Source organism: Sturnus vulgaris, chromosome Z (genome assembly GCF_052056855.1).
Source record: "Sturnus vulgaris isolate bStuVul1 chromosome Z, bStuVul1.hap1, whole genome shotgun sequence".
Taxonomy (NCBI): Eukaryota; Metazoa; Chordata; class Aves; order Passeriformes; family Sturnidae; genus Sturnus; species Sturnus vulgaris.
This window is the reverse complement of record NC_142283.1, coordinates 13,626,820-13,654,290: the sequence shown is the minus strand read 5'-3', so window position 1 is coordinate 13,654,290 and position 27,471 is coordinate 13,626,820. Positions and strand designations below refer to the sequence as shown.

At 39.0% G+C, this 27,471-nt stretch overlaps 1 long non-coding RNA gene across 1 annotated transcript; it reads right to left on the bottom strand.

The window, feature by feature from the left end:
• Positions 1-146: 146 nt before the first annotated feature.
• Positions 147-27,471, bottom strand: LOC148219688 (uncharacterized). The gene is made up of 4 exons (XR_015799652.1): positions 17,006-27,471; positions 13,813-13,930; positions 9,060-9,197; positions 147-3,945 (listed from the first exon to the last, which is right to left on the bottom strand). It is a non-coding gene; the product is annotated as an uncharacterized LOC148219688 (long non-coding RNA).

Sequence of the window (27,471 nt, the reverse complement as noted above, 5' to 3'; positions counted from 1 at the left end):
CCAACCATTTTCTTTTACAAATACTTATTTTCCCAATTCTACCTCTTTGACTAAACCAGATAGAAATCCCAGTATTTCCAGCCTGCTTTCATACTGTTATAATAATTAAAACGAAAGGTCATTGTTTTGTGATTGTGATTTTGTCATTTGAATGTGATTGAATAAGGAAATGCTTTAAATGTTCAAACATCATAGCTTTTATTAAATGTTAAACCAGTCTAAAAGCAGGTTGGAGAATAATTCACAGTCTCTGGGTGAGCAAGATGCCTGCGTGGATAATTATTCAGAAAGATGGACAGCATAAACTGTGGAGTTCAAGCACCATTTATGTAAGAGATTTTCTCTATTTATCTATTTATCCAGTTCCCACTAGACAGTGATTCTAACCTTTACTAACTTTCAAGTTAGCAGGCCTATAAGAAAGGCTAATTCAAGTTACTCTTAAATTAAAATGCAATTCAATTAGTGTAATTGCAATTCACTGATAGACTTTTAATTCATTACATTCATAAACCTACTATCATAGATATGAGTGAGTAAGAATTGCACAAAAACCTGGAGATACATCCTACTCTTCCCTTTTTAGGAGCATTCTCTCTGAAAGCCTCCTGGAAATCCCTTGGTCTTTGACAGCTTTGTGTGTCTCTTCTTCCTGAGACACCCAGGCAGGCATCTACCTATCAAACACATAGAATATATTTCACCATCAAGCTCTACCACAAACTTAATGTATAGGCAATTCCAGCAGTTTTCGCTGTTCTTTTTTGTTGTGCTTAAAATGTGCATCACTTTTTAGGTTGTTACTATGTTTGGTGTGCAAATAATTGGATCAAGCACCCACCAGCCCTGCAAGGTTTGTGTCATGGATCCACAGTGATGTGGTGGTGGCAGTGAGCTTCTCAGCACTGAAAAATCTGAGCTTTATGAGGAGAATGAGCAGAAATCAGTGTTAGATATCCAGTGCATGCTGGTGTCAGCAACTGACACCATTATTATCCTTATATTTCTCTTGTATTAGACTGCAGGTCACCTGACATTTGGAAGGTTACAATTTTGAGCTTAAGTGGCTTAGTATGGCAACTACTAAGATTTAAAAATGCATCTGTGAGGTGTCACGTGTATCTTGTGAGACTGAGTTCTGTTTTCATGCACAGATAATCGGATACAACAAGCAGTCATCCAGTTCCAAACTCCTACTTCATCACAAAAAACTTGTCACATTACAAAATAATGAATTTTACAGAATGCTCTCCCCTCATCTTGAATCTTGTTCAAGAATTTATAGTAGAAAAACTCCATGAATTACATGTCATTCAGATTGGTAATTCATGTGTTTTTACCACCCTTCATGTTATATATTTTTTGCCATGAGCTGCTCACCAAGCACTTTAGTGACATGTGGCCTTATATGATATATAAAAGATGCTGCTCTGTGCTTTACCTGTTAGAAAATAATCCACATGCATTCAAAATAATTTTGCTTCCAGGTTGTAAATAATTTTAAGCATATGTGGACATAAAGACCACATCCTATTTCTTTCTGGACAATCATCATTTTCTAAACAGATTGTGACAAAATCTTTTCATCTCATACATGAATCCTTCCAATGTGTTTCATTAACAGATGTGTGATTATAAATTTAGGAACATACTATGCATAGATCCTTCTCAAAGTAGGAGCTATTGCATATTTCTATCTTTAGATTAGTAGTCACAGAAAAAAACAGAGGTGATTAAAAATTCTTCAGCATAGTTTCAGCAATCTGGTTTTAGTGTGAAATAATCTTTTTAAAAGAGGCTCAGAGGCTTAGTTTCTCATCTGTGAAATTTTGGAAGTTCCACTCACAGTAAACGCACATTGATAAATTCACGTGCAATAACTTCCATCTTTTTTTATTTTTCAACAAAGCTTGTCAGAAGAGTGAAAAACTTGAGTATGAATGTCTTTGAGATTCAATAATGCACTAAATCGTATTAGTCTCTTCAACAGTCTATCTTGCTTTCTTCAATAACAGATCCAAGGGAAGTGCAAGGCTGCCAGATGGCCAAAACACAGCATCTTAAAGGGAAAAGAAAATCAATTTGAGAATGTTACATAATAGAACAAAGTATTCCTTCTTCATTCAGAAGATTTTTTTCCCCTGAAGGATGGAAAACTGCCAGATAGGCTGTATTGCGTTAGAAATGCCACTGTTTGCAGTAAATGTGAAATGTAGCCAGTTTCAATCAGTCAATATTAGCCCATCAGTCATTTCAGACATCTTCAGTAAATTCGAACAGACATACATCAATCTGCAACCCTTTTTCCCCTGTACTGAAATGTCCTAGCATTCCCTCTGTGTATTCCTACAAAAGTGCTCCTTTCCTGAGCTTTATAGCCATATCACAGCAATTTACCCTCACATCTAGTGAACCATTTCATATTGTCTGGTTTAACCAGTTCCATCCACCTAGCACAAGATGTGACTGCTGACTTAACATTTTTTTTTACCCTTAAATTGCCTGCCAGTAATGTTCACATTTAGAACTGAAAAAGTTTTCTAAAGAAGAAAGTCTTGAACTTTATCCAAGATGAGAGCAAAGCATTCTATATCAGATATATTTTTTGTAGTATCCAGTATCATGCACTAGTCTCTACTGCAAGAAATAGACATGAAAAATGTGTCTTGTCTACATAAGGAAAAACTATAACAATACTATGCGTACATTATGTACCTTAATGGATTATAAAATAATTATGAGTTATAAAAAGTAAACAGAAAATACAATGTCATTTATTCCTCATCATATCATAAAATACCTGAATTTGGGAGGGATCTTTGGAGGCCACCTGATCCAACTCCCCCACCTAGAGTTGATTACCCAGGACCATATCCAGATGGATTTTGTATATCTCCAGGGAGGGAGATTCCACCTCAGCAACCTGTGCCAGTGCTCAGCCACCCTCACACTCTGAGCCCTTTGCCTCTGCTCCTGTCACTGGGCACCACTGGTGGGAACCTGGCTCTCTCCTCTTTGCTCCCTCCCTGCAGATGAGATTCCCTCAGCCTTCTCTTGCCCAGCATGAACAGTCCCAGCTTTCTCAGTCTTTCCTCCCAGAAGAGATGCTCCAGAGCAGCACACTAGTGACCCTTCATAGGACTCTCCCAGTGTGTCCATGCCTGTCTTCTACTGGGGAACCAGCACTGGACACAACACTCCAGGTGTGGCTTCCCCAGTGCTGAGTAGAGAGGATCATCTCCCTGCTGCCAATACTCCAAAGGTGTCCACAGTGCAGGATACCATTAGACTTCTTTGCTGCAAGGCATTGCTGGCGTGTATTCAACACTTGGTGCCCACTGGGATCCCCAGATCCTTTTCTCCCAGTCGCTGTGATGGAGCAAAGATCATTGAGAGTGGCACTGCAGAAACATCAGTGCCCTCAGCACTCATAGCTCTATCCCACCACAGCCCATGGACTGAAGGAGGTCCATTTTGCTTTAAATGTTCTCTGACCAAATCGAAGGAATAGTATCTTCCTTATTTTATTTCCTTCTTCCTTTCTGACTGGCCTTGGCATTCAGTATCTCAGTCAAAGCTGCCCATTACAATCACTTCTTCTTGGTCGTCCTGCACTGTCTGGGGCCAAACACTTCACCTGCAAGCACATCAGGCTCCTTTTGGCTCCCCTTCTGCTTTCAGGGTGGAGCCTGAGCTGTGGCTGAAATCCTAAGGTGGGGCAGGATCTTTCCTCTTGAAGTCAGGGTCATGAGCTCCCAACCTTCACCTCACCACCACCCAGCAGCAACAGGAACCATCAGGTTGCTCTGAAATTCGTGGGTTTTCTGCAGTGATTGTGGGTCTCTGGAAAATCCAGAAGCTTCCAAAGCAGAATCCAGGGACTGCTGTGCAAACTGATGCCCCTTTTTGGTGTGCTTTCAGGATGGATTGAGGTACCTGCTTCAGCTATTGGAGAGAAAAGACACAAACTCAACATTCAGCTTTTTCTACTTTACTGGTGCACTGAAATTTCCTTCTTTCCTTTTAGTTTTCATTACTTGAAATTAAACTGTATAGATTTTATTTCATGGGAATTCTACTGTTTCTAATAGTTTGATGGATATTTCAAATCTATATTTTTAATGACAATTTAAATGGCAGTTGACATTGACATTTAGAAATCAGATATTTAAAAAAAAAATCTAATAAAACAGATTTTCCTTCTGGCTCAAATACTGGAATGTGGAGAAGAACAAATTATTAATGAATGTTGCTAAGAGAGCGTCTCTGCAGTTCCTTTAGACTTATATTTGTTTTCAAATTTTTTTTCATACAGGTTCTGGCATTCCTGAAGCTAAGCAGGGAGGCTTACCAGGGAACTGATTTCAATGGAAAACTCACAGAGGAAAAAAGATACACTTCCAGGCCAATTTATTCCTTAATACTGTTCACTTTGATTCCTAGTATACTAGTATTTGCATAAGGAAGGATTTGAGTATATTAGCTCCAAAGCTAAAAGCACCAATTATTAAATGCACCATCAAATGCACTGGCTTTTTTAAAACTATATTTCAGGATATTTGCACATTGTTTCCCCTATCTTAGTCTCATCATCACTGAGTGGGAACACAGTCTGATATTTTATCAATACGTTGTAGAGTGCCATAGTATCTGACCATGGGATTCTGTTGAATGCTCAGTCAAACCAGATCTTGTTCAGATGAATGATACAGGAGAACTCACTGTATGATATAATCAAGTAGCTCCATAGAAAAAAATTTTATGATCAGCCCTGTGTTTATAAGGAAAATCCAACCCAGAGAATGCATAGAGCCTTCCATTTAGAATGAGAAGTGCCACAGTGAATAGCATTATTCCCATTCCATAGCTGAATGGTCCACAGGTTGCATGGCAAGAGTGCCTTCCAATCTCCCTACTTCTTGTTTCATAGATGTCAGACCCTGTTCCACCAAAGCCTCAGTGCTCTGTATTACCAGACTAAATCAGCACACTACCTGGAACCAGCAGAGGCTGAGCACACAAACCTTGCAGGAAGTGTTCATAGTATGATTCTGTGCTCTAGAAATAAGCAGTTTAATTCTTCATCAGCTTCAAAGCTCAAGAGTTCAATGTAATATCATACCCTGATCTGGAGATAAAATAAGTAAAATGCCACCCAGATCCATGCAGCTACACAATGATGTAAAGGCTGTAGGAAATCTAGTCAGGTTCCTTCTAACTCAGAAGTCAGATGAAGTGGCAGCTGAAGGATGCATATGCTGAGCAAAAGGGCTCACATCTTTTCCATACCCTCTGAGTGCCTTCCCTGCTGTCATCTTAGTATTACTATCCAGACTGAACTTTAATCAATTTGCTCTCAGCCACGCCACATCTCTACCAAGCTTTTAATGAGATGAGAGATCACACTCTCTGTGCAGGATGCAGATACAGAATTCCCTCACAGACTCTCCTAATTGCAATTGCCTGATCCTTTTCTTGAGCAGAACCATGACAAGATCCCATCAAATGTCCTTCATGCTAGAGCAACTACAACTCATTTTATGATTCACTTATTTAATAACAAATATCTATGCACAAATCAAAGCATCAAATAAAGCAGATTTTTAAAGGTCTTTTTAATGTCTCAAAATGTATTTAATTTAGTTTAGTTTTGTTTTTTTTTTCTTTGGAGGATCCCTGCATCCTATTTTGTTACAGTAATAGGATTATTGAATTTAACTGCTTATGTTGGAAAATAAAATACCTCCACACAACCAAGGATGATAAGACAGGATTGCTGCAGCCTGGGGGGTTACTAAGAAGTCTCTCCCATTGATTCTTACTATGTGTGGGTTGGTGTAATAATTTCCCCATCCTCCAGCAAAATAAAATCAAAAATGTCACTGAAAAAGTAGTGAAAATGAAACATTCCTGGGTTCCTCTTTTAACTATATGCATTAATTCTCTGATATGTCTTCCTGTCCTCTCCTCTTCCAAATGATTTATAGTGTTTTACCTTTGTGCTGCAGTGATTATGTCCCCTATTGCTACGCAAAATCATTCACATTTTGCAACTGTAATGAATTGTTACTACAGTGGTGGCTGTGGGATTTCTCAGTGAATTTTATTTAAGAACTCAGTAATAATATCTATCACTAATGAATGCCTGCAAGACACAGTGACAGAATGCATATGTATATATGCACAGACTTGTCTTAATTACTACGTCCTTCTTTTATCCCTAAGTCTTATTTACATTATTCCAAGAGATTAATTTTTCCTCTGTACCTTCTTCTCTTTTCTTCTTTCCCCCTAAGCAATTTGCCTTCTTTGAACAAGCTTTTAATTTTTATGTTCTTCAGCAGTCCTATTTTTTCATATGTCTGCTGCTATAGATAACACCATGACATAGTCAGAGGCAATATCAGATATGTACTCCTTCTCAAATAAAGACAATATTCTCCTTCTAGAATAAATGCTATAAATTCTTAAAATCCACTTATATCATGACTGTCTTATCAAACAGGCTTTGAGACAAATAATTTCATCTTTTCCCTGTGTGGGATAGAAAGCCAGTTTTGTTAAGAACTAATCTTTCACACAGCACCATGTGTGTTTTATGTATTATGTAATAAGTCCTGCCACTTTGCTATTTTTGCTGGAACTGTAATAGAGTTCAAAGGCCCTAACTGAGATCAGGATCCTATTTCAATAGCACTGCCACAGGGCAAAAGAACTTCAACCTCTGACCCTGTGAAAAGAGTGGAATTAAACTCAGTAATAATCTTAAACTTGTCCCGGCTAGACATGGATAAGGAAAAAATGTGGATTAAAGAATGGAAATTCTGCTGCCTTTGTTTTTCTGTGGGACAAAAAGTGACGGCAAATTTTCATTATTTATCCAGAACACACAAGGAATTAATGACACAGACAGATACTATTTTTTTGGTTAATAATCTTATGGATCTATATTTTTTGCATCTTATTTTCAATAAGAGGAGTAAGGTTTAAGCTGAAACAGCATAGAATTTTGAAATGCAATGTGTTAAACAGAAGTACAAAATACAGATATGCGAGCACACAGGCATCACTTAGGGCACAGAGCTATGATAAATCTGTGCCAGAGTGTATTTTGAAAGCCATTTTTTCTGAGGCCTGGCTGTGGAGCCTGAGGCTTGATTAGGGACTCCAGAGGAGAGCAAACTAAGCTAATAGGAACTGTGATAAATGGGAAGAATGGGGCATCTAGGGGAAGAAAGGACTCAAATTGGGAATAAAGGAACAGAACTGGATCTGTCATGAACTGGACGGGAAGGACTAGAAAGGACCAAATTTGCAAAAGGGGCATGAACTCACAGTGACACAGTCTTCTTTAGAAATTAGATTTAAATTATGAATTGCCAAATCTCAGAGTTCCTAGCCAATCAGCAAATCCTTCACAAATCATCTTTACTGTCACTCAGTTTTTGAAGACACTGTGCTGCAGCTAGCTTGGAGCTGCATAAAGACCCAGCAGGATCCAGGTGAATATCTGTATGGTCACACACAGTCCACAGCCTTGTTTTGTTGCTTGGGCATTTAAAAAAAAACAAACATGGGAGATCACATGCAAAAACATAGCTTAAAGCATTATTGATGTTTCCTACACAAACTTAATAAATCCCTCTTGTGTCTTTGCATTGTAATTTGGAAATTTATTTTACACAAGATTTGTTCCCCATCCAGTGCTCTCTGAATAATCTTTCTCTAGGGACAAATCAGAATTATACAGAGTAGGATGCTGTATAATCCTTCCATTAATTTTGCAGAAGTTAGAAGATATGCAGCAGTGGATGTAGCAGAAACCTAGTGAAAAGAAGGGATGGTCTGAAAATTCAGGGAAATTGAATGGTGTCCTCACTAAGCGTATCCCTCACCTGTCACAGATCTCTCACAGCTACATCACCTAAATAGAACTTTTGGCAAGTGGTTACTACCCCTGTATTCCTCTTTCTTGCAACTCCAAGCCCTTCCTGTGGTCTGAAAACATTAGGTATCTATACCTGCAACGCAGGCAACAGGCATAGAATGTATCCAGCACCATGCCTAAACTAAAACATATCCTGCATCTAAACCATCTGAAAAATCAGCTCATAAGCATCTCAAATTGACTGTCAAAAATAGTGGATATTTTCTAATTTATCCTATCTCAGTTCTCTCTCTGTCAAATTCGAATAATAATTCCTCTTCAGAGCACAGAAGTGCTGTGAAGATAAATTAATTGAGATTTGTAAAGCACTCAGACTGTAGTGATGAGCGCCATGGAAAAGCCCAAGAGGAAATTAAGAATTCTGCCTTCAGAGCAGAACTTTAAAATGTGACATGGGACCATACACTTAACAATAACAAAGAAACAGAATTATGAATAGTTCCACATTCACGGAGCATTATCTATGTATTGTGCACCACAGGAAGCAGGAATTCAGGTGGGGAGCGGGAGACACGTAATCAGTTAATTAAAGCAGGCTTATAGTGCATGCCAGGAGATAGGAAAATAGAGGTTGAATTCCAAGAGTTGAGCTTTTGGCTATAAACACATGGTAATTTTTTCCAGAATAGTTTATATATTTAATATGTAGAAAGTTTAGATCTCTATCTCCCTTAACTCCTTTCACTAAGACATGACAGCAGCCACAGGTTTGTCTAATGTAACAGCTGATCCAATAGATTTGGGGTAATATTTCTCCTGCTTCTCTCAAGGCAGCTTAATACCTTCTTTTAAAAGTGTAGGATCCTATCAGAGACAGCTGAATTTTAATGAAACATTGTCAAGTAAAATGCATGCTGCTAAAAGAATCTGAAGGGAAGTTAATTGTACCAATCCAATACCTGTTACATGAATGAAACCCAAGATTTGCTGGCTGAATTATCTGGAAGACATTAATCCCATCTGAGATTAAGTTATCCCTAACTACATACGCATCTTTTAAAATTTAAATACCCAAAGTCAAACAAAAAAAGGGCTGCTCTCAGTATCTGTAAGCATAAAAACTAGATTAAAAATTCACACTGACAGTTTGCTTTTGTCTTCAGAAAGTCACCTTTCTCATTCTGTTGGCAGTGCTCTGATTGACTGTTTTTCATGGCCTTGATTGCAGCATCTTTCCTTAATAAGTCAATCAGGAAACCCTGAATGTTTCATAGTGTCCCAGTAGTCCATATTCTTGCTTCACAGAAAACTATTAATAAAACATAGACTAATGATCCTTAGAAATATGAAACATTGGGTTTTTAGAAATAAATATTATTTTTGTTATAATTTTTTAAATTTTTTTAGAAAGAGAAAGAGCTATTCTCAAGATCTCTACAAAAGAAGCAGAGACAGGTAAGTAATTTAAAATACATTTCTCCTAAATTTTTAGAATTCCTTCTCAGAATACGTTTTTGTTGGTTTTTGTTTGTTTATTTGCTTTTTCACAAAAATGTAAACCTGAGATGTCACTTTTCCCAGACAGTACTAAACAATCTTAATACACAATATTTTTTCATACATATGAAAGAGAAAGGAAGGGCAAAAAAGTTTAAAATATCTATTTTTAGATAAAAGTACCTTTGTACTAGTCTTGTATTTTTGTACACAACTTAGTTTTACAATGAGGGAGAATTGACAAACTATAAATTAAATCAAGACTGATATGGATAAGGTATGTTTTAATTTATGAATTTAGGTCTTTCAGGCTTCCTTTCTATTTGCATATGAGTTTAAAGGTTAGAAAAAAATTTACCGTGACAGTATAGAAAGGAGATTCAATTGATCCCCTTTAAAAATTACTTGAAATTCATGCATATGAATAGTTACTTAGTACGTATAATGAGCACTTCTGTGGTTGGCATCCAGTGATTGCTGGATTTAGTGCTTTTCCATTTTTATGTTTTTCCCACGTTGATAGGAATCTAGTGTAACTTCAAATTTGACTGTAACCTGTGATGAAAAAAATTATAGAGGTTAAAATGGTGAGAATTTATGTCATGGAAATACAGATAATGGTGAAGTTAAGTAAGTCCGTCACAGCTTGCTGGATAAATGTTCAATTTTTGAAATATATCAAGCAGTATTCCTAATATAGGACAGTGTATTAACTTTACCTGAATCACTGGGCATCTTTCCAGAAACAAGGCTAGAATGAGACAGGTATAAGACCAGCCATAATCGTAAAGCTTGAGAGAAGAAAGATTCTCTGTGGAACCAAAGGATAAATTGTCTGAACTCATCATCCCAGCCAAGTACAAACAGATGTGTCTAAGAAGACCGTGTGACAATGTCATCTCGTGCCCCAGGCACCAATTACCATAATAGAGTGGGAAGTTCTCATACTTTATCTTTATTGCCCTGACAATGGATTTTAGATTTCCAAAGTATTTTAGCAATCCTCTGCCCCAGGTAAATTTGAATGCTTTAGAGAGGTAGACGGAAAATTCAGCCACTGGCAGAGGTTTGTTAAGAAGCTTCAAGAAGTTGCCAGGCATAACAGAGGAGTTTCAGCATCCCTGAGTACTTCTGAAATCTCTCTTGGTCATTAAGTGTAATGAAAGGCAAAATCCTTTTAAATCTAATTCTGTAACAACTATTCACATCTGAATTTTCACTTTGGACAAAGGGAAAAAAGAGATGCAAGAGACCTGAGGGGAAACACTAATATGTATTGTAATGCCATGCAAATGGCAGCAGGTTTTAGATCACAAGCTTCATTAAAAATATCATCTGTACTTACCGTAATAGTTCTGTATATTCTGATATCTGGAAAACAGTGAATGGAACATATAAAAAGATATCCTGTCAATATCTCTTTTACACCTACATCTCACATTACTGTTGGTAGTTTCATCATCGAGCCCATTTCACAAACAAAAATGCTGTTGTGATGAGATGCAGGACAGACTTCAAGACAAGAGACTGGAGTATTAGAAATTAAATTGCTCACCTAAATCCCAATGATGAAGAATTCCCAATTTTCTTTCACATCCACCTTAATGATTTTATAAATAATAAGAGATCCTTGTTTTGCTGAAAGAGTGTGTTCCCTTGAAACCCAAGAATTCACATGTTTCAGAATCAGGCAATTTACCAAGCACTGATCCAGTTCTTAACTCCTGCTGTGTCACATTTTTAATCAAAAGTAACTCTTGCAAGTATGTTTATACTAGGAATATTCAAATACACCCCAAATTTATAGGTCTGGACGAGCTGGTATCCCAGCCCTGTTTAGCAGCAAAGGGCCACCATGAGCAGAGGAAATCTCAGTCTCTGCCCGTGGAGTCTGCATTGCTCCCCAAGCTGACAAGGCAGCCTGGCTGGCCTTAAGAGGCAGAACAAGCAGCAAACAGGCACAACAGCTGGCATTTACTGTCACTCCAGAAAATCTGAGAGGCAGGTCAAAGCAAACAGACAGGGGCACTTCGGGGGGGCTGTACCCTTGTGTTTCCAGGACAGGTAAAAATTGCTTGGTCAGAATGCCTGCATGGGAGATTCTTGTACAGCAGTTACAAGATTAAGCTCTGTACACTGGTGAAGCAGATCTAACATAATAAGCTCCACAGAAAATTTTCTTCCTAGTATTTCTAATGCTTAAAAGACGTAATAAGATACCTGTCTCATTCATATGATGGTTCTGGGAAACAGTGCACAGATTATACATTTATTCCAGTGGGATTAGCATGCATCCCTCCATGGAGATAATAACAGCAGCTGTCTAAATTTGTCGGATCACAGGTGGTACCCAAGGAAAAAAAATTATAATTTGATTTCTGAAGTGTAACATGAGGTATACTGTCATGAATATATCAATCAGAGAAATCCAAATTTTGTAAGCACATATCTCCAAAACCAGGATATGTTCTGTTAACTATGGTTGAAAAGTACTTTTCTTTAAAAAAAAAAGAGTCTAGGAAGTCCATGAATGACATGAAATCTGAAAATCCTCTAGCTACCATAAAATACTGTTAGTTATAGTAAGGTGATGAAGCAACAACACACAATTAGAAGGCAAGCAAGAAAAACTTAGTAGGAATTTAGTAGAAATATCAAGCTTGGAAAAAGCAAAGCAAAAGGTTAAAAAAAATTCAATACAGTTGAAAATTAAGCAGAAAAAAGATTCCATAGAATGATAGTGTGTTGATATGTCAGTGGGTAGAAAATTTGTATCAGCAGAACACAACAACACAGCTCGGGATATGTTATGCCATCAATATGCACAGCCAAATGAAAAATAAATTACAGCAGAAAATTACTCTTATATAATTGACATTTAGTAATTCTTTGCTATTCCTTACCTTTCCAATTTCACTTAAAATATTATCCTTCCATAGCAGAATTTAATCAGAATGTAATATTCTTTACCAGACTTATCTATGTGAGAAACAAGATGGATTCTTCCCATCTTCAGAAATAAAAGGGATAAAATTGGTGTGAAATGGAAAGGTATCAGAGCTTCTAAAATGGACATTTAATCTCTAATATACTTATGGCCATATGCTGTAGTGCAACATTTAAAGTAAAATACAGTTCAAGGGTAAACTTTTTACAATATAGCACAATAATTTTGCCTTACTGTCACTAAAGGATTTGTGACACTCTTTCAAGAGATCCGTTATTAAAACTCACACTAACCAGATTACAGTTTGGAGTGCTTGTTTAAAGCAGACAGTGTTTATAATTCTGAATAAATGGGTGTAAATCCTCTCCTCTCCTCTCCTCTCCTCTCCTCTCCTCTCCTCTCCTCTCCTCTCCTCTCCTCTCCTCTCCTCTCCTCTCCTCTCCTCTCCTCTCCTCTCCTCTCCTCTCCTCTCCTCTCCTCTCCTCTCCTCTCCTCTCCTCTCCTCTCCTCTCCTCTCCTCTCCTCTCCTCTCCTCTCCTCTCCTCTCCTCTCCTCTCCTCTCCTCTCCTCTCCTCTCCTCTCCTCTCCTCTCCTCTCCTCTCCTCTCCTCTCCTCTCCTCTCCTCTCCTCTCCTCTCCTCTCCTCTCCTCTCCCTGAATCATGCCACGTGTAGGTAAACATTTTGTTTAAAATGAGACATACACAACGAAGGACTCAATAATTCATAACTACAGACTTCATTCCCCAAGTGTAACACCCTAAAACTTCTTGAGTCAAACTCTGTTAAGGTGGCCCTGGTTAATCTGTTTGCACAAAGAAAGTTTCAATGTGCTCTTAGCAGATATTCTCACCCTCAACAATCCTAATATGTGGCCATGAAAAAAGACCATTTATGTTCTGCTGTTGGAGCTGCCCATTGGGACTGTGACCCAGAGGCCTCATTAATAAAAGAGGGATAGAGAGTAAATAATTTTGTCCAAGCAAAACAGTTTATAATCAACTCTGTGATCACAATCAGTATTGCCTGTCCTTGGTAGAGAGCCTGTAACACATCAGAGACCCTGAGCATCACACAGTTGGTGCATGACTAATATTTTACATAATATTTAATGTACGAGTATGAGCCAGCACTGGTCAGGAGGATTTCTGCTATCTGAGTGATGCCAACATGCTCTCATGTTCTTCCCTTGCTGCAGTGTCAGGAAATAATGACAGAGGGCAATGTAGGCAAGTCTTATGGGACTTGCAGACTGGGATGTATTTAGGGATTCAGTAGCTGGGAAATAATTTTATGCCACTCTGAAGACATCATTCTGACAAGGGGTAATTTTTAGGTCACTTACGCATGCACAAAGAGGTATCCATTTTAGAAAAAAACCTTTTCTCTTGTCCTGTAGATGTGAGAGCACCCTGAAACAGCACTGAGGAAAACTACAGGTCCTGTCAAGTATGCGGAGAAGCATCAGTAAATTAAAGGTACCAGGAAAATATCTGTGATAATGGAGGCCAGCGGCACTGGAGCAGCTCTTCTAGGAGTCTGCAGCTCTTCTAGTCAAGTCTCTGCACAGGTCTTCAAGAGAGGAGCTGCAAGCAAGCACCTGTCAGAGGTGGAGGGACATAATGAATAATGACCCCCAAATCACACCCAACAATAATTCTAGGCAATGTTAAACAATAGACAAAAATATGCCAGAAAATACCCAAAGAGTTTAATAGCCTTTGGATCTAATAGCTCTGAAAGTAACTATTGTGGCTTATCAGAAATGAGTTTACACACAGGTCTGGACTGCATTGCTATTACTGCAAGTCAGGAAGAGAAGACTGCTTTCTCCTTTGCTCCTTTCAGTGCTCTATAAATTTTGGAGATTTTATTAGTTGTCATTCCAGTCTTTAAAATATTTTAAAAAGCATTGCATGATTTATGCAGTCTTAATAAGAGATTTATGTCAGAATTCTAGCTATCACCCAGGAGCCTGAGAAGAAAGTTTAAAAATTTAATACACAGGTGGAATCTGGGACATTTATCCTTCTGAAATAAGAGGTAGATTCTAAGCTAAATTTCACCTTTGTTTTCCTCATTAAAAGTGCAGTTGATTTTACGGGAAAATTAGAAGAATGACTACCAATTAAATAAAAGGAAGCAATTTTGGTGTTGAACAACTGGAATTTGATAATTGCCTAAGCTGGTGACCACTTTACAGTTTCACAACCTTGTTGCCCATCAAAGCTATACTCACTCTCAATTTGTCAAGTTACAGTTAGGAGAAACACTTATGAGCCTGTTTTTTTATTAATCCAGTTCATCAGATAATAATTTTCAATTTCAGCTGTCTACAAGTTTCTTCCAGAAACAGTGTAACAAAGTTACCATAAACCCCACGCGAATATGCCACAAACTTTGCAGGCCTTCTGAGGAAATGCTACAGGCTTTCACAAAACTGAATTGTCGCGGTGCGTGGTTTTATATTGCGTTAATTGGTTTGTACTTAGTTCTACAATGGTTCATCCCTATGTTGCACCCCCAGTTTGGTATTTTGGACTCTCCCCTTCCTGCCTCTACCCCTGTCCACCATCCCCGAACCCCTCCAATATTCCAGATTCTTCCCTGCTCGTCACCCTAGCCCCAACCCACATGGTTGTCAGTCCCCCTTGGCCCCTCCTATCTTTCCAGCACGTTCTGTATCAGTCATCCCCTTCTTGGCACATGATTCGCTGTTGTGTTATAGTCTCCGCCTATGTTTCCCTCTATTGGCTGTGTGTAAACTTAGTCCCGCCTTAGTCACACCCCTAAGCTGTAGCCATTGGTTGCTGTATTGTACCCGCCCATGCGGGAGGGCCCCTATTTAAGTTGCTGCAAGTCTGTGTTCCCTGCCTTTTGTTGTTCCCCATCCCTGTCCGATAGCCGCTATCCTGGAATTATGAAAGGACTCTCCTGCGCTCTTTACTTTCCCTCGGACCGGTATTGTCACAGCAAGAGCTTGGAGCTCTACTTTTATCTCGGGTTCCCAGGATCCCAGGAAAAGGCCACTCTTGGCACAGGCTCACCTTGGAGTTAGCAGGGCAGCCCTGGCTTGAGTGGGCAAAGGCGAACTGTGTCACTGAATAAACTTTTCAGTTTGCCCACTGGTGAGACTCGACATTCATTATCTTCAGAAGCTTATTTTTGCCAAGTAATGAAAGGAAGAAGTAATTTATTTCTAAATTATAGCTATTTCTCAAAGCTATCAAGTGAATTTACATTTAAGGGTGGATCTGATTCATCAAAGTTACACCAGATTCTCTGTAGTAATAAACTGTGACAGCTGGCCACATAGAGATTTGAAACTGGACTATTCATATGGCACTTGAAGGTGAATGTGAGAAGAATTTTTAAATACTGCTTTGTTTTTGAAAAGCAGAAAAGATACAGCCTTTACTGCTTAAAGTCAAAGTCAGAAAGTTACTTCTGTGTTTCATAAAAACCAGAATTGCAGGGAAGAGAAGGACTTAGTGAACTCAGATGTATTTTATTGGATTGTGTATGAAGACCTATGTATAAGTAAGGTCATTACAGTTGGCACATCAGGTATTCATCAAGTACATATCAAATATATACCAAGACAAGGAGCCAGTGCTGGGGCCAATACTTTCTAATGCCTTCATCAATTGCATGAAAATGGGATTGAGTGCAGCCTCAGTAAGTTTGCAGATGACACCAAGCTGAGCGGTGCAGGTGACACTCCTGAAGGACAGGATGCCATCCAGAGGGACCTGGAGAAGCTCGAGAAGTGGCCCCTGGGAATCTCCTGAGGTTTAACAAGGCCAGGTGCTGGTGCTGCCCCTGGGTCAGGGCAAGCCCTGGTGCCAGCCCAGGCTGGGGATGAACAGATGGAGAGCAGCCCTGCCCAGAAGGGCTTGGGGGTGCTGGGGGTGAGAGCTGGACATGAGCCAGCCATGGGCACTCCCAGCCCAGACAGCCAAGAGTGTCCTGGGCTGCATCCAGAGCCCCGTGGGCAGCAGGGCAGGGAGGGGATTCTGCCCCTCTGCCCCACTCTGGTGAGAGCCCACCTGCAGAGCTGCCTCCAGCCCTGGGGCCCCAGCACAGGAAGGACATGGAGCTGCTGGAGAGAGCCCGGAGGAAGCCACAAAAATTATCAAGAGTTGGAATTGTTCAGCCTGGAGAGGAGAAGGCTCTGGGGGAGACCTTTATGTGGCCTTCTAGTCCTTAAATAAGTACTCTTTAAGAAGAAAGGAGAGGCAGTTTTTAACAGAGCCTGTACTAATAGCACAGTGTGTAATGATTTAAACTATAAGAGGGTAGATTCAGACTAGATAAGAAAGAATTTTTTTGTGGTGATGGTGGTGAAACACTGGAACAGGCTCCTTAGAGAAGCTATAGATGACCCATTCCTGGAATTATTGAAGATCAGGCTGGATGTTAATCTGAGCAACTTGATTTTTTTGATGTTGCTGCTCACTTCAGGATGTTGCACTACATGACCTTTAAAGGTCTCTTCCAAAGCAAACCATTCTGTCATTCCATGATTCTTTGATTCTATGAAATACTAAGTTTGTGGTTCTCAGAACACTTACTAATTGGCAAACACAATATAAGGTCTTCATAATAAAGTGACTAACTCTAATTTATCTTAACCTTTTTATTTTTAACCTTTATATTTTTAACTACTTTTTACCTTTGCACTTGCTCATTTATTCACTGAGTACGTTGTGATCCTTGTAAGTGTCTGAACATCCTCTTCTACAATACTTTTGTACCTAGAGTAGGATGTTATGGATGCAGCAACAAACAAACTGGAAAGCAGCTCTGCTGGAAGGGAGATGAAGTTCCTGTGTGAAACAATTTGAGTGATTCGGCTCTGTGTCCTGTAGCAACGAAGACCTACAGTATCCCAGCCTGTAACAACATGACCACAGGTTAAGGGAAGTGATTATCATGCCTCATGCAGCTTTCACTAGACCACATCTAGAGTAATCCTGCATCCAATTTTGGACATACTGTGAAACAAACATTGACAAACGGGAGCAAGTCAAGCAGAAGGCCACCAAGAGGGTAGTCATGTCACCCAAAAATCCCTTCTTGGCCATCTTCTGGTGGGGCACTAGTAGACCTCTGCATCTTTGCTCAGTCTCACATGAGACCCTCACCCGTGTGACAGACTGCCACCTTCTCCCATGGGCACAGGGCTGGCATTTAAGGAGTGCTGCTCTCCAGCCACACACCCATATGCTGATCTGTAGGGTGTTTTCCTGGCTTGGTCTCAGACCTGCCCTTTCCTCATACATTTGTGAGATGCCCTGACTTGGGGTTGTTCTTACCTTCAGCCTGTCTGCCCTGAGTCTGCCTCCTGCTCCCTTCCTGGAATGCTGAGGTTGATTGCTGTGGGATTCCTGTCCTGACAGGGATGGGTTCCCCTTGTCTCCTTGGGCTTGGGGACATCCCTGGTCCTCTGCTGTGCTCTGGCACCCAGTCGTGATTACATTTTCACTCGGCTGCTTCTCTGCACTCATAGCTCAAATGTTTAGACATAGGTGACTGGAGACAAGGCACTGTCACATGGTGACAAACATCTGTGGGATTCACAGCTATCCTTGTTACAGCACAGAAAGTTCAAGGTAACAGCTCTGACATGTCTTGCTCGAACAGAGAAAAATAATGTGAGACATTGACAGTTAGAGATATTTGAGTAATCCATTGAAAAGTGCCATTGGAAATCTTGGATTAATGCAGCAAAACCAATCTTGCTACAGACACTCTGTTCAAAGTCAGACAAGTTGTTGCATTTATGAATTATACAAGAAGACACCCAGATGAAACAAGAGGTGTCTTTAAATGTACTTCTCTCATCATGTAAAATTATAATAAATCAGATCAAAACAGAATTTACTACAGTTGAAAAAGATTGTTTTTTAACAAAGCACAGATCAGATATCTAATATAAACTAGCCAAGAAATTTCTGTAATTTGATATTGAAAGTAAGGAATGCAGATAAGCTACAGACATTACATTCTGTGCACTTTCATCAACAATTTTATTGCCGTTTCAACAAAAAATGGTATAAACATAAGCCTAGAATATCTACTGAGCAGGGAAAATCCCATGTTTTACAAGACACACACATGCTTCATAATTATATACCATGTCAATAACGTAGAGATTATGCCATCATCCATGAAACAAAGCATACTATTTTGATAATTGTTTAATTTAAAATATATTTTGTTGACTTTTTAAATTTAAATAATGAAACAGAATCAAGTCAGAGCTTGTCTTATCCTGCTATAGATTCTGGAGGGCACAACTGATTTACTGCAGCTGATCAGACAAGGGCAAAAAAAAGCAAAAACGTAGTAATCAGTTTGTTACAGCTTCACCTGCAGGTGTTCAAAGCTGGAAGGTGGATAGCTGCCTATTTTTCATGTGTTGCATATTGCTGCAAGCTGTGGAATTCACAGTGCTGGCCTTTGGATGTGCTCCCATTCCATCAGTGCTGATACATGCTGGCTTCAATGTGCAGGGTATCAGCACTTCCCAGGAAAGGCTTCCTGCTATGTGGAATAACAGGTGCTGTTGCATAAAACCCTTGTTTGCAAATCCTACTGCTGGTTCAGGATGATTCACTTGCCAAAGGTCCACAGAAAACTGTGTGCATACTCACCCATCCTTAAAACATGGTGTAGGCCTGCCAGGGGCTACCTAAACTGTATAAATGTGATATAATCTACTAAATACTCATTACATGTCTAGTGGCACAAAATATTAGCTATACTAGCAAGCACCAGCTTCATTTCCACGGCTGGGATCTAGTCAGCTGGCTGTAATTTTACCAGTAGCAGATAGCAGTCGAGTTTGCATCAAAATCTGAGAAAACTGTTGATCTCCATTCTGCCTCTCTCTCTTATTTTAAAATATTTTTGATTTAATTATTTTTCCCCAATTCCCTTTCTGCAAGAATCTATTTGTTAATGTATGTATACTTATTCACAGACTTGACTAGCTGGTCTTTCCAGGCAAGATGTATGAGCTCTTACATAGTTAGAAGCAGTTTGGGATGGACTCTGAGTGTTAAAAACACAGATAGCTCTTTGTACACAGTTATTATTGCTGTGCTGTGCAATACTTAAAAGACAATTTTAATTGTGAAATTAAACTCTGCTTCAAAAAGAGTAATGATGCATAAAGTGTTCCAGGGTACTGAGCTCCAGGAATCTAAAGCAGTTTCTGATAAGCAAAAATTGCACTTTGGAGAACTTCTAAAGAAATCTCTGTGTCTCTCCATAAAAGCTTCAAAGTAAATAATGGCAAAATTGACATTTTTTGCCTTGGGAGCTCTACTTTTGTCTCTTCCTAAATTCTTCAGCTCCATAGTTTGCAATGACATGGTGTCCCTCCAGGTACTGGAAAGTTATTGCTTGACCAGACAGTTCGATTACAAAAGGACATAGGATTTTAATAACATATTCCTGACATCAGGACTACAATAATACTTTGGCTTTTCCCTTGAGGTCTACCTAGGTAGAAAAACAAAAATTATAAAATATGGAGCAACTTATACCCCACCCACAAAAAAAACCCTCCCAAGTATGAAAATGAGGCAATGAGAAAAATATTTTAACAAGTATTCATATTGAAAGTACCTTGGCACCAGAGAAAGGTAAAAATAACAGTAGAGCAATCCAATTTCACAAATAAATTCCATGCACATCTTGGTCACATCTAGGGAGAGGTTTAGGGGAAGAGCTGCATCTCTTAGTACATTGGCTCTGGGAAATATTTCCATCATCTTCCTATAAAGATGTCAAGTCACTTAACCAGCCATGGTGCTGTGGAGACAAATTTATATAAACCCTTCACCCTAAAAGAGCTTTGCCTTAAAGGAACAACACTTAAGAAACATGTAATCTTATAAGCTCCGCTCTGTTTCATGTCTGCCTTCTTGGGCATTTTCAGGTTAATGAAGTTTATCTCCTGCTCCTGCTTACATTTTAGAAAGACTCCTTTACTGTAGTAGATATAAACATAACCTATCCAGAATGATTAAATCATAAACCTGTTCTGCTGTCTCAAGGCAAAGGCTGAGCTTCTAGACCATGGCTTAACAAATTCTGTTTTAAAGGTGGTTTTGTTGTTTGCTTGCAGGATTTTATTTAATTTTATCAGTTTTCTTCACAATGTAATCCTACCAAAAGCTGTCAGCACAACCTAGGGTAGTAGCACATTGCAGCATGGGAGGAGGAATATACATTGTGTGTGAGATGCAGGAATACTTTAAGTTAGAATTTGTTCTCAAGGTGGGTTTTTTTAATACTGAAAACTGTTTTAAACAAATCTATTCACAGTGGCAGCCATGATTTATTTAAGCATATAAAGTAGCTCACCACATGCATTACACTTCTGTCTTCTCAGAGCAGAAAAAATTTCTTATCCCAGATTTGGAGGGGTCAGCATGATGCCACCAAAGAGGTAATTCAACCCTGTTGCTTCAGGAAAGGCATTCCTTAGTGGCAATAGTAGCCTGAGGAATTGCCACACGCATCCTCCTTCCCTGACTCCTCACTGTGTGGCTGAGTTGGCCCAGCACCTTCCTGGTGTTCAGCAGATAGGGAACACACTTTGTTTGAAAAATCGTAACAAGACTTACACAATGAAATTATACACATTTTAAAATATCAGTAAGAGTATTCATTAAAAGCCAGGTCATCTCCTTTATCTCTTTTGCAGAACAGTTGCATTAACACTTCTGGGAGCAGAAGTGAGGAAAATGCTTAAAACTGAGGAGGGAAATACCTCTAAGGTGGAAGAATGGCAGAGGAATCAATGCTGACTTCAGGTATTATATCCAAAGATTTAAAATCATGAACTGCAATCTGAAATAAAACCAACAGAAAGCTCAGTGGGCTTTTACCTAGGTACATCCACATACAGCTGGCCTGCTTTCTTTCAGCTGGAAAATGAATTTGCTTTTACACCATTGAAATCTTTTAAGGTGGTTTCTGTATCATCTGAATGTTAAACATTCAGACTGTTTTCCAGTCTGCATAAGTAAGCAGCAAGATATAAATCCTCTCATTTTCAAGGAGAGACATTTAGCTGAGAAATTATTATTCCTTTAGCTTAAGAGTAATAATGAACTCTTGTTTTGTTGGTTTGGCTGTTTGTTTTTGTTTTTGTTATAATTAGCCAGGAGCATAATAACATTAGCAATGATGCTCCACAGAGCTAGAGGTAAGAAAATTAAATCAGTTTGTCAGTCTGTAATGCTATCTGATGCATAGGATAAAACTTGGGCTTGTAATATTAGGAATGTAGGACCACTGTAATGACATTGTGTAAACTCTGTAATTATTTTTTAATTAATCTAAATGCTCAGCAACTTATTTATAGGTCTCCTCCCTTATCACACGTTGATGCAGGATGTTATTTAAAACTCTTGTTTAGATTTCTCTGTGTGTGTTCCAGTACTGGAGCAGTGTATCTGTGACCATAGGCTGTAGCTTATGATTCTAATTAATGGCAACAGCAGTAAATTTATCAGATATTTTTAGGAAATAAGGTGTTTGAATGTAAAATCAGAAATTTAAATGTAAAATCAGGAATTTGAATGCGTGTCTTTAGCTTTGGATTAGGAGTGGGTACTCCATTGCACACTTGTTCTCTGTACTCAGGCATTAGCAAGGATCAGTAGCTGCTTTTAAGTATAAAACCATGACTTTGAATTCCCTCACATCACTGGGAGTCTTTCCTTGTGTCTTCTGAGTTTTAATTCATTGTACAATGAAACCGAATTTGCTGATTCCTTTTACTTCTCTGAGAAGTTCTGTGGCCGATTACAGTTTATTCAGATGAAAAACTGTGTATGTGCACATTGACGCTGCTTATTTGCATATGTATATACACATACATGTGCATATATGCAAATATTTATGGAAATGTACGAGTACACTTATTTCTGTTAATTCTACTATCATTTATTTAGCTACCGTAGAGAAGCAAATAGTCAAATTAATGTGAATTGGGATGGAAAAGCCTTGGCAAGTACTAGGATTTAGGAAGGTGTATCAGCACCGTAGCTTAGAGCTGGGAAAATCCTGTCAGGTTATTCTAAGGAAAGCTCCAGGCCCCTTAAGCACAAAACGTGTAGTTTTAAATAGCACAGCATAGATTTGAAAAGGGTCTGAAGGCAGTACTGTCAGATCGTGGTGTTGTCATAGCAACAGACATTGAAATTCAAAATATGAAGTACAAAATGGGGGTGGGAGAAAAAGAAGGGTAGAGAGGAGAAAAATAGCAATAATGAAAATCTCTAAAAAGAATATGAAAATTAGATTTCTATAATCAGTGGGAGAATAACTATAATATCCTTACCCTGCTTACTATTATTTGCATTTTTTTCTCCTTTTCCTTAAAAAAATTTGAAAATGCTTTGTAAATATAAACAGTCTACACCTTCTAACATCCTGCAAGGAAAGTATTGATGTTGTCATTTATAGATAGAAATACTGAGGCAGAGAGTGCTTTGCATAAGTAGAATACCTATGGCAGAGGTAAAAAGAGTTCAGCTGTTTGCTTAGCTCTGTATTCACATGCTCTTTGCTTCATTGCTTTAACATTCTCAGTTTTATGATGTTATTATCTGGATATGCAATAGAAGAACCACAGTAATTTTTGTAAGAGTGGTAGCAACATTATTCTCTTTGTGACACAAAAGTTCTGGTGCTTTAATACACATTTTATATAGTTATTTAAAGGTTTGCTGTCATTTCCTTACAATAATAGTGACAGAAAATAAGAAAAGAATAAGTAAAATGGTAAATTGCAACTTTTTTCAAAGATGTTCAATAGTTTAGAAAAAGACACTCATTCATGCCTAACTCATCAAAGTACTGCAGCGAATCTAAACAGGAAGGAATTAATGTGCCTTTGTTGGGGATCAAGGAAACATACTGCAGGTTAAAAGCCTGAGCTAATGTTTTTGTTGGGTTTAAAATTTATTATTTTATCTTTCACAGACATCTTTTTACAATCTTTACTTCTGAGTATATATCTATATTAATATTTCTGTATTGCAGCCTTGTATATAATAGAATTCTTTAGTATATCCAGGAGCTTTTTTTAATGTTGAGCTTTGCAATGACTCCCATTTTACTTCACCACTATGACGGAGTGATAATGAGGAACTAATGAGGAGTCTCTCTATTTCCTACATTTTTATTTCCCTTCCAGGCATGTAATTTAGCATAGAGTCATTATTCTTGAAGTAATATAATGCTACAGTATGTCTCCTAATAACTTTGAAGTTTTTCAACATCAGTATCAGCAGTATAGAACAACAGATAACTTGCATGTGACATCCAGAAATTTTAGGCAATGAGTCACAAAGAAAGAAACTAGCTAAAGGCAGAAAAGAAGCATTAAAAATTATGAAAATATACTGACTGAATTGTAGACTTGCAGTGTACCATAGGACTTGCAGCAAACAGAAGAACAAAAAATTCTTGAAACCTCTAGCTTTCCTGAGTAGCATGAGAGTTTTACTATTTAAGAAGCAAATCCCTGGAATTTCTAGGGTCACAATGGTGGGTGAATAGATTATGATAGACTGGAAATTCTGTAGTAGTTGGAAAGCCATAAGAAATTCAAGTGTGAGCTTACAGGAAATGAGTTATGTGAGAGATGAAAAATGACCCAGGATACTGAAGCAATTTCTTCAGGTATCTTTACCAGACGGCTGCTGTTGTTTCAGGTGGTCAGGCCATGAAGTACTCTGCCTGGTTGAGGAACCATGTGTCCAGGTTCTTGCCAAGTTTCTTGGGAGGCAGTTTTACAATGTGGTCTGAAATAATGCTTCAATGCCACTGTTGTCCAAAGCAGCAGGTTTTAAGTAGTGATGCTGGTGTTGATCTGCTGACCTCTGATCTAGCGTAAAGATGTAAAGTGTAAGAGTTAACTATAGGGGCTGCTGAGGGCAGAATGGAAACTTTCAACAAGGGAAACCCTCCTGCTGCATCCTGACGTTCAGAAAGGTTCTAACTTTCTAATGTTCTCCTCAGAGAGGAGCCTAGGTGTGGCTGGATCCAAACCCAGTCCCAGATTCAGTCAAGAGTTTACATCTGAAGATTTTTATAGGTGCAATTGAACCTTAGCACAGCTTTGTCCTGCCGAGTTATGGATACCAAGCCAATGTAAAGGAACTATTTATTTTAATTCATGATTAAAACGCTTAGACAGAGGGATTTTAATCAGAATTTGTTACTACACAATAAAGGTAGTTATAATTAATCGTATAGTGCATGATTTATTGAATAATAATTCCTTCAGCAATACTGAAGGAATGATATTAAAGCCAGCAAAACTATTACTAAGGAGATTGGTGTTACCCATACTGACAACTGACAAAAGGGGCAAACCCCTTTTGCTCAGCCCTGAGGAGCCTTTGGGGATGCCTTGAGGTGAGGGGCATCCCCATCTCAAGAGTGGCATCTCCACTCTCAGTCTGAGAAGTAGTGTGTTAGAATTTCCTGCAGTTAAAAGGCGAGGCTGGGCTTTGGTGGTGCAGGGTGATTCACAGTCAATGTCTTTGGGCCTGCAGCATCACCTCAGCAGCCTGAGATGAATTATCAGCACTATGACTTGCTGGTGCCTCTAACAGCAATTTCATGGGCCACATCTTCACCTCATCCTCACATCCTCAGTGCCAGATCCCATCAGGAAACGTTGTTCTTCACATCCTCAGAATGTTTCACTTTGGGACTGATGAATCAGGCTGATTCTTCAACACCAAACACAGCATGAGACCCCTTCACCATCTACTACTGATAATTTTTGCAAACAGGGTCAAGTTTGAGCTGTTTTACTCCCATTTAGGCAGAGCATCCTGCTACAGGAGCAGAGAGGAGAGGCTGGAAGAAGGTACATCCAGAGACTGACAGAATATACTGAGGCAAGAACACATCCATTTCCCTCATCTTTTTCATCTCTTCTGGACACCTGCAGGAAGCAGTTTCTTCAATTTTGTACTTAGGCAGTGAGCCCTGGGCCAGGCTTGGGAGGGAAAGAGCAAAGAAGTATGTACTGCACAGAGAGAAGGAATGTGTGCAGAACAGGAAGACTAGGAGGAGGATCCCTTTACAAATACATTTGCTAATTTGGATTTTAATTCCAAGTGCTGATAAACTTTAAAAGTTTTTGTATTCAATAAATAATTTCACTTTCTATATAAAATTAACAATTTGATTTTCAAAATATTTTGCATATGTCTACACTACACTGCAGTGACTATAGAATAGGAACATCTCTTTTTCATGTTTATTTAACAAATACATGAAAGCTTCAGGAAAAAAAGCCAACCCTGTTACATAAAAAAGCACATAGCATCCTTCTTTCCTCAAAAATCAAGTAGGTGCTTCGATAAAGTTGAAAATTTTCTAATCAGAAAACTAATGAGGAAAGGCTTTTCTACCCTCATACCATTGCCTACCATTTTTCACAAAGCTGAAGGGTCTCAAGGCTAGCTAAAATGAACTGTAGACAAAAATCATGCAACATCTACCATAAGCACAAGACTAACAAGATACCTGCCCAATAAAAGAGTCTGTGTTCGAATATTTCTGAACCAAGACTGGTTCAGGTTGTTTGCAACAGTATTTGTCATAAAATAGTCTGATGACTTCTTACAGCAAATTAAATATGAGCATATAAGATTTTTATCCCAGATCTAACACAGTTGGAAATCTACAAATGTAAAATACATCTTAAATCCCCATTTTCTACTGAAACTAAATAGCTTTTTTATTCCTTCAGTACTATGCAAATTTTTTTACAACTGCATATAGGTCTCAATTTACATCAAGGTGCATAGAGATGAGGTACAAAGGAATGTAATTTTTTCTTATTTAATAAACAGGTAAATAAAGGAATTTATTTCTATAAGCTGTTTGGAATAAAAGGTGTGAATGGCTTAAAGAGAGGTAGGAAACTGCACACAGCAAAGTTTTCATTAGTGCTCTTTAAACACTTTGGTCTAAAAAGAAGCCATGAATATGACTGCTGTGCACATCTCTATTTTTAGGGCCTTCCTAAATACTAATCTTTACCAGCCTCTCAGAAAAAAAAAAAAAAGATACTTATCTGTAAGTCTAATCTAAACTGTAAAGAGGCTCTTCAGTATCTGTGAAATAGATGAAATTGATTTTTTTTCATTTGCTTTGAGCATAATCTATTATAAAAGACAATATAAAAAGCTTTAATATTCATGGGTTTTCCTGAAACCTATCAAGGTAGTGTCACAATAATAGCTTTGGATTTTTTACCTTGGATTTTTTTCCTCCCTCTTTTTTTTTTCTTCGTTTTTATTACCCTCCTTCTTCTTTCCCTTCTTTTTTTGCCCTTCGTTTTTCTTTCCAGTTTTTCTTTTCCCTTTTTTTCTTTTATTCCCTGGTTTTTCCTGCCACTTTTTTCCTTTCTTTTTTCCTGACACTTTTTCTCTTCCTTTTGCCTTTTTTCTTCCCTTCCCCCCTCCCTTTTCCCTTTTGTTTTCTTTTTCTTCCCCCTTTTCTACTTTTTCCTTTCTTACCCCTTCCCCCTTTTCAATTTTTGCCACTTATATTTCCCCACTTTTTTTTTTCCCCTTTCACATCCAATTCCCTTTTCCACCCTTTTTCTTTTTTCGCTTCTCGGTGCCTCTCTCTGGCGCTGAGCTGCCGAAGCATCGAAACCACAGGGGCGCCTTATCCACCTGTCCGGGCAGCCGCGGTAATTCCGCCCGGGAATTTCTGTCTCAGCATCCCGCACCGCTGAGCCTCACACACTTCCCTCCCTGCCGGAGGCGCGGGCAGCAGCGACCCACGGGGATGAGGGAGTGTCCCCAGGGATGTCCCGGGGGTATCCCCGAAGGTGTTCCCAGACGTGTCCCGGGGACTCCTGGGGGCGTCCCCAGAGATGTCCCAGAGGTGTACGGGGGTGTCCCGGGGGTATCCCCGGGGGCGTCCCCGGAGGTGTCCCGGGGAGTCCTACGGGTGTCCTCCGAGATGTCCCAGAGGTGTCCTGGGGTGTCCCCAGAGGTGTCCCAGAGATATCCCGGGGTTGTCCCCAGAGGTGTCCCAGGGGTGTCCCCAGAGATATCCCGGGGGTGTCCCCAGAGG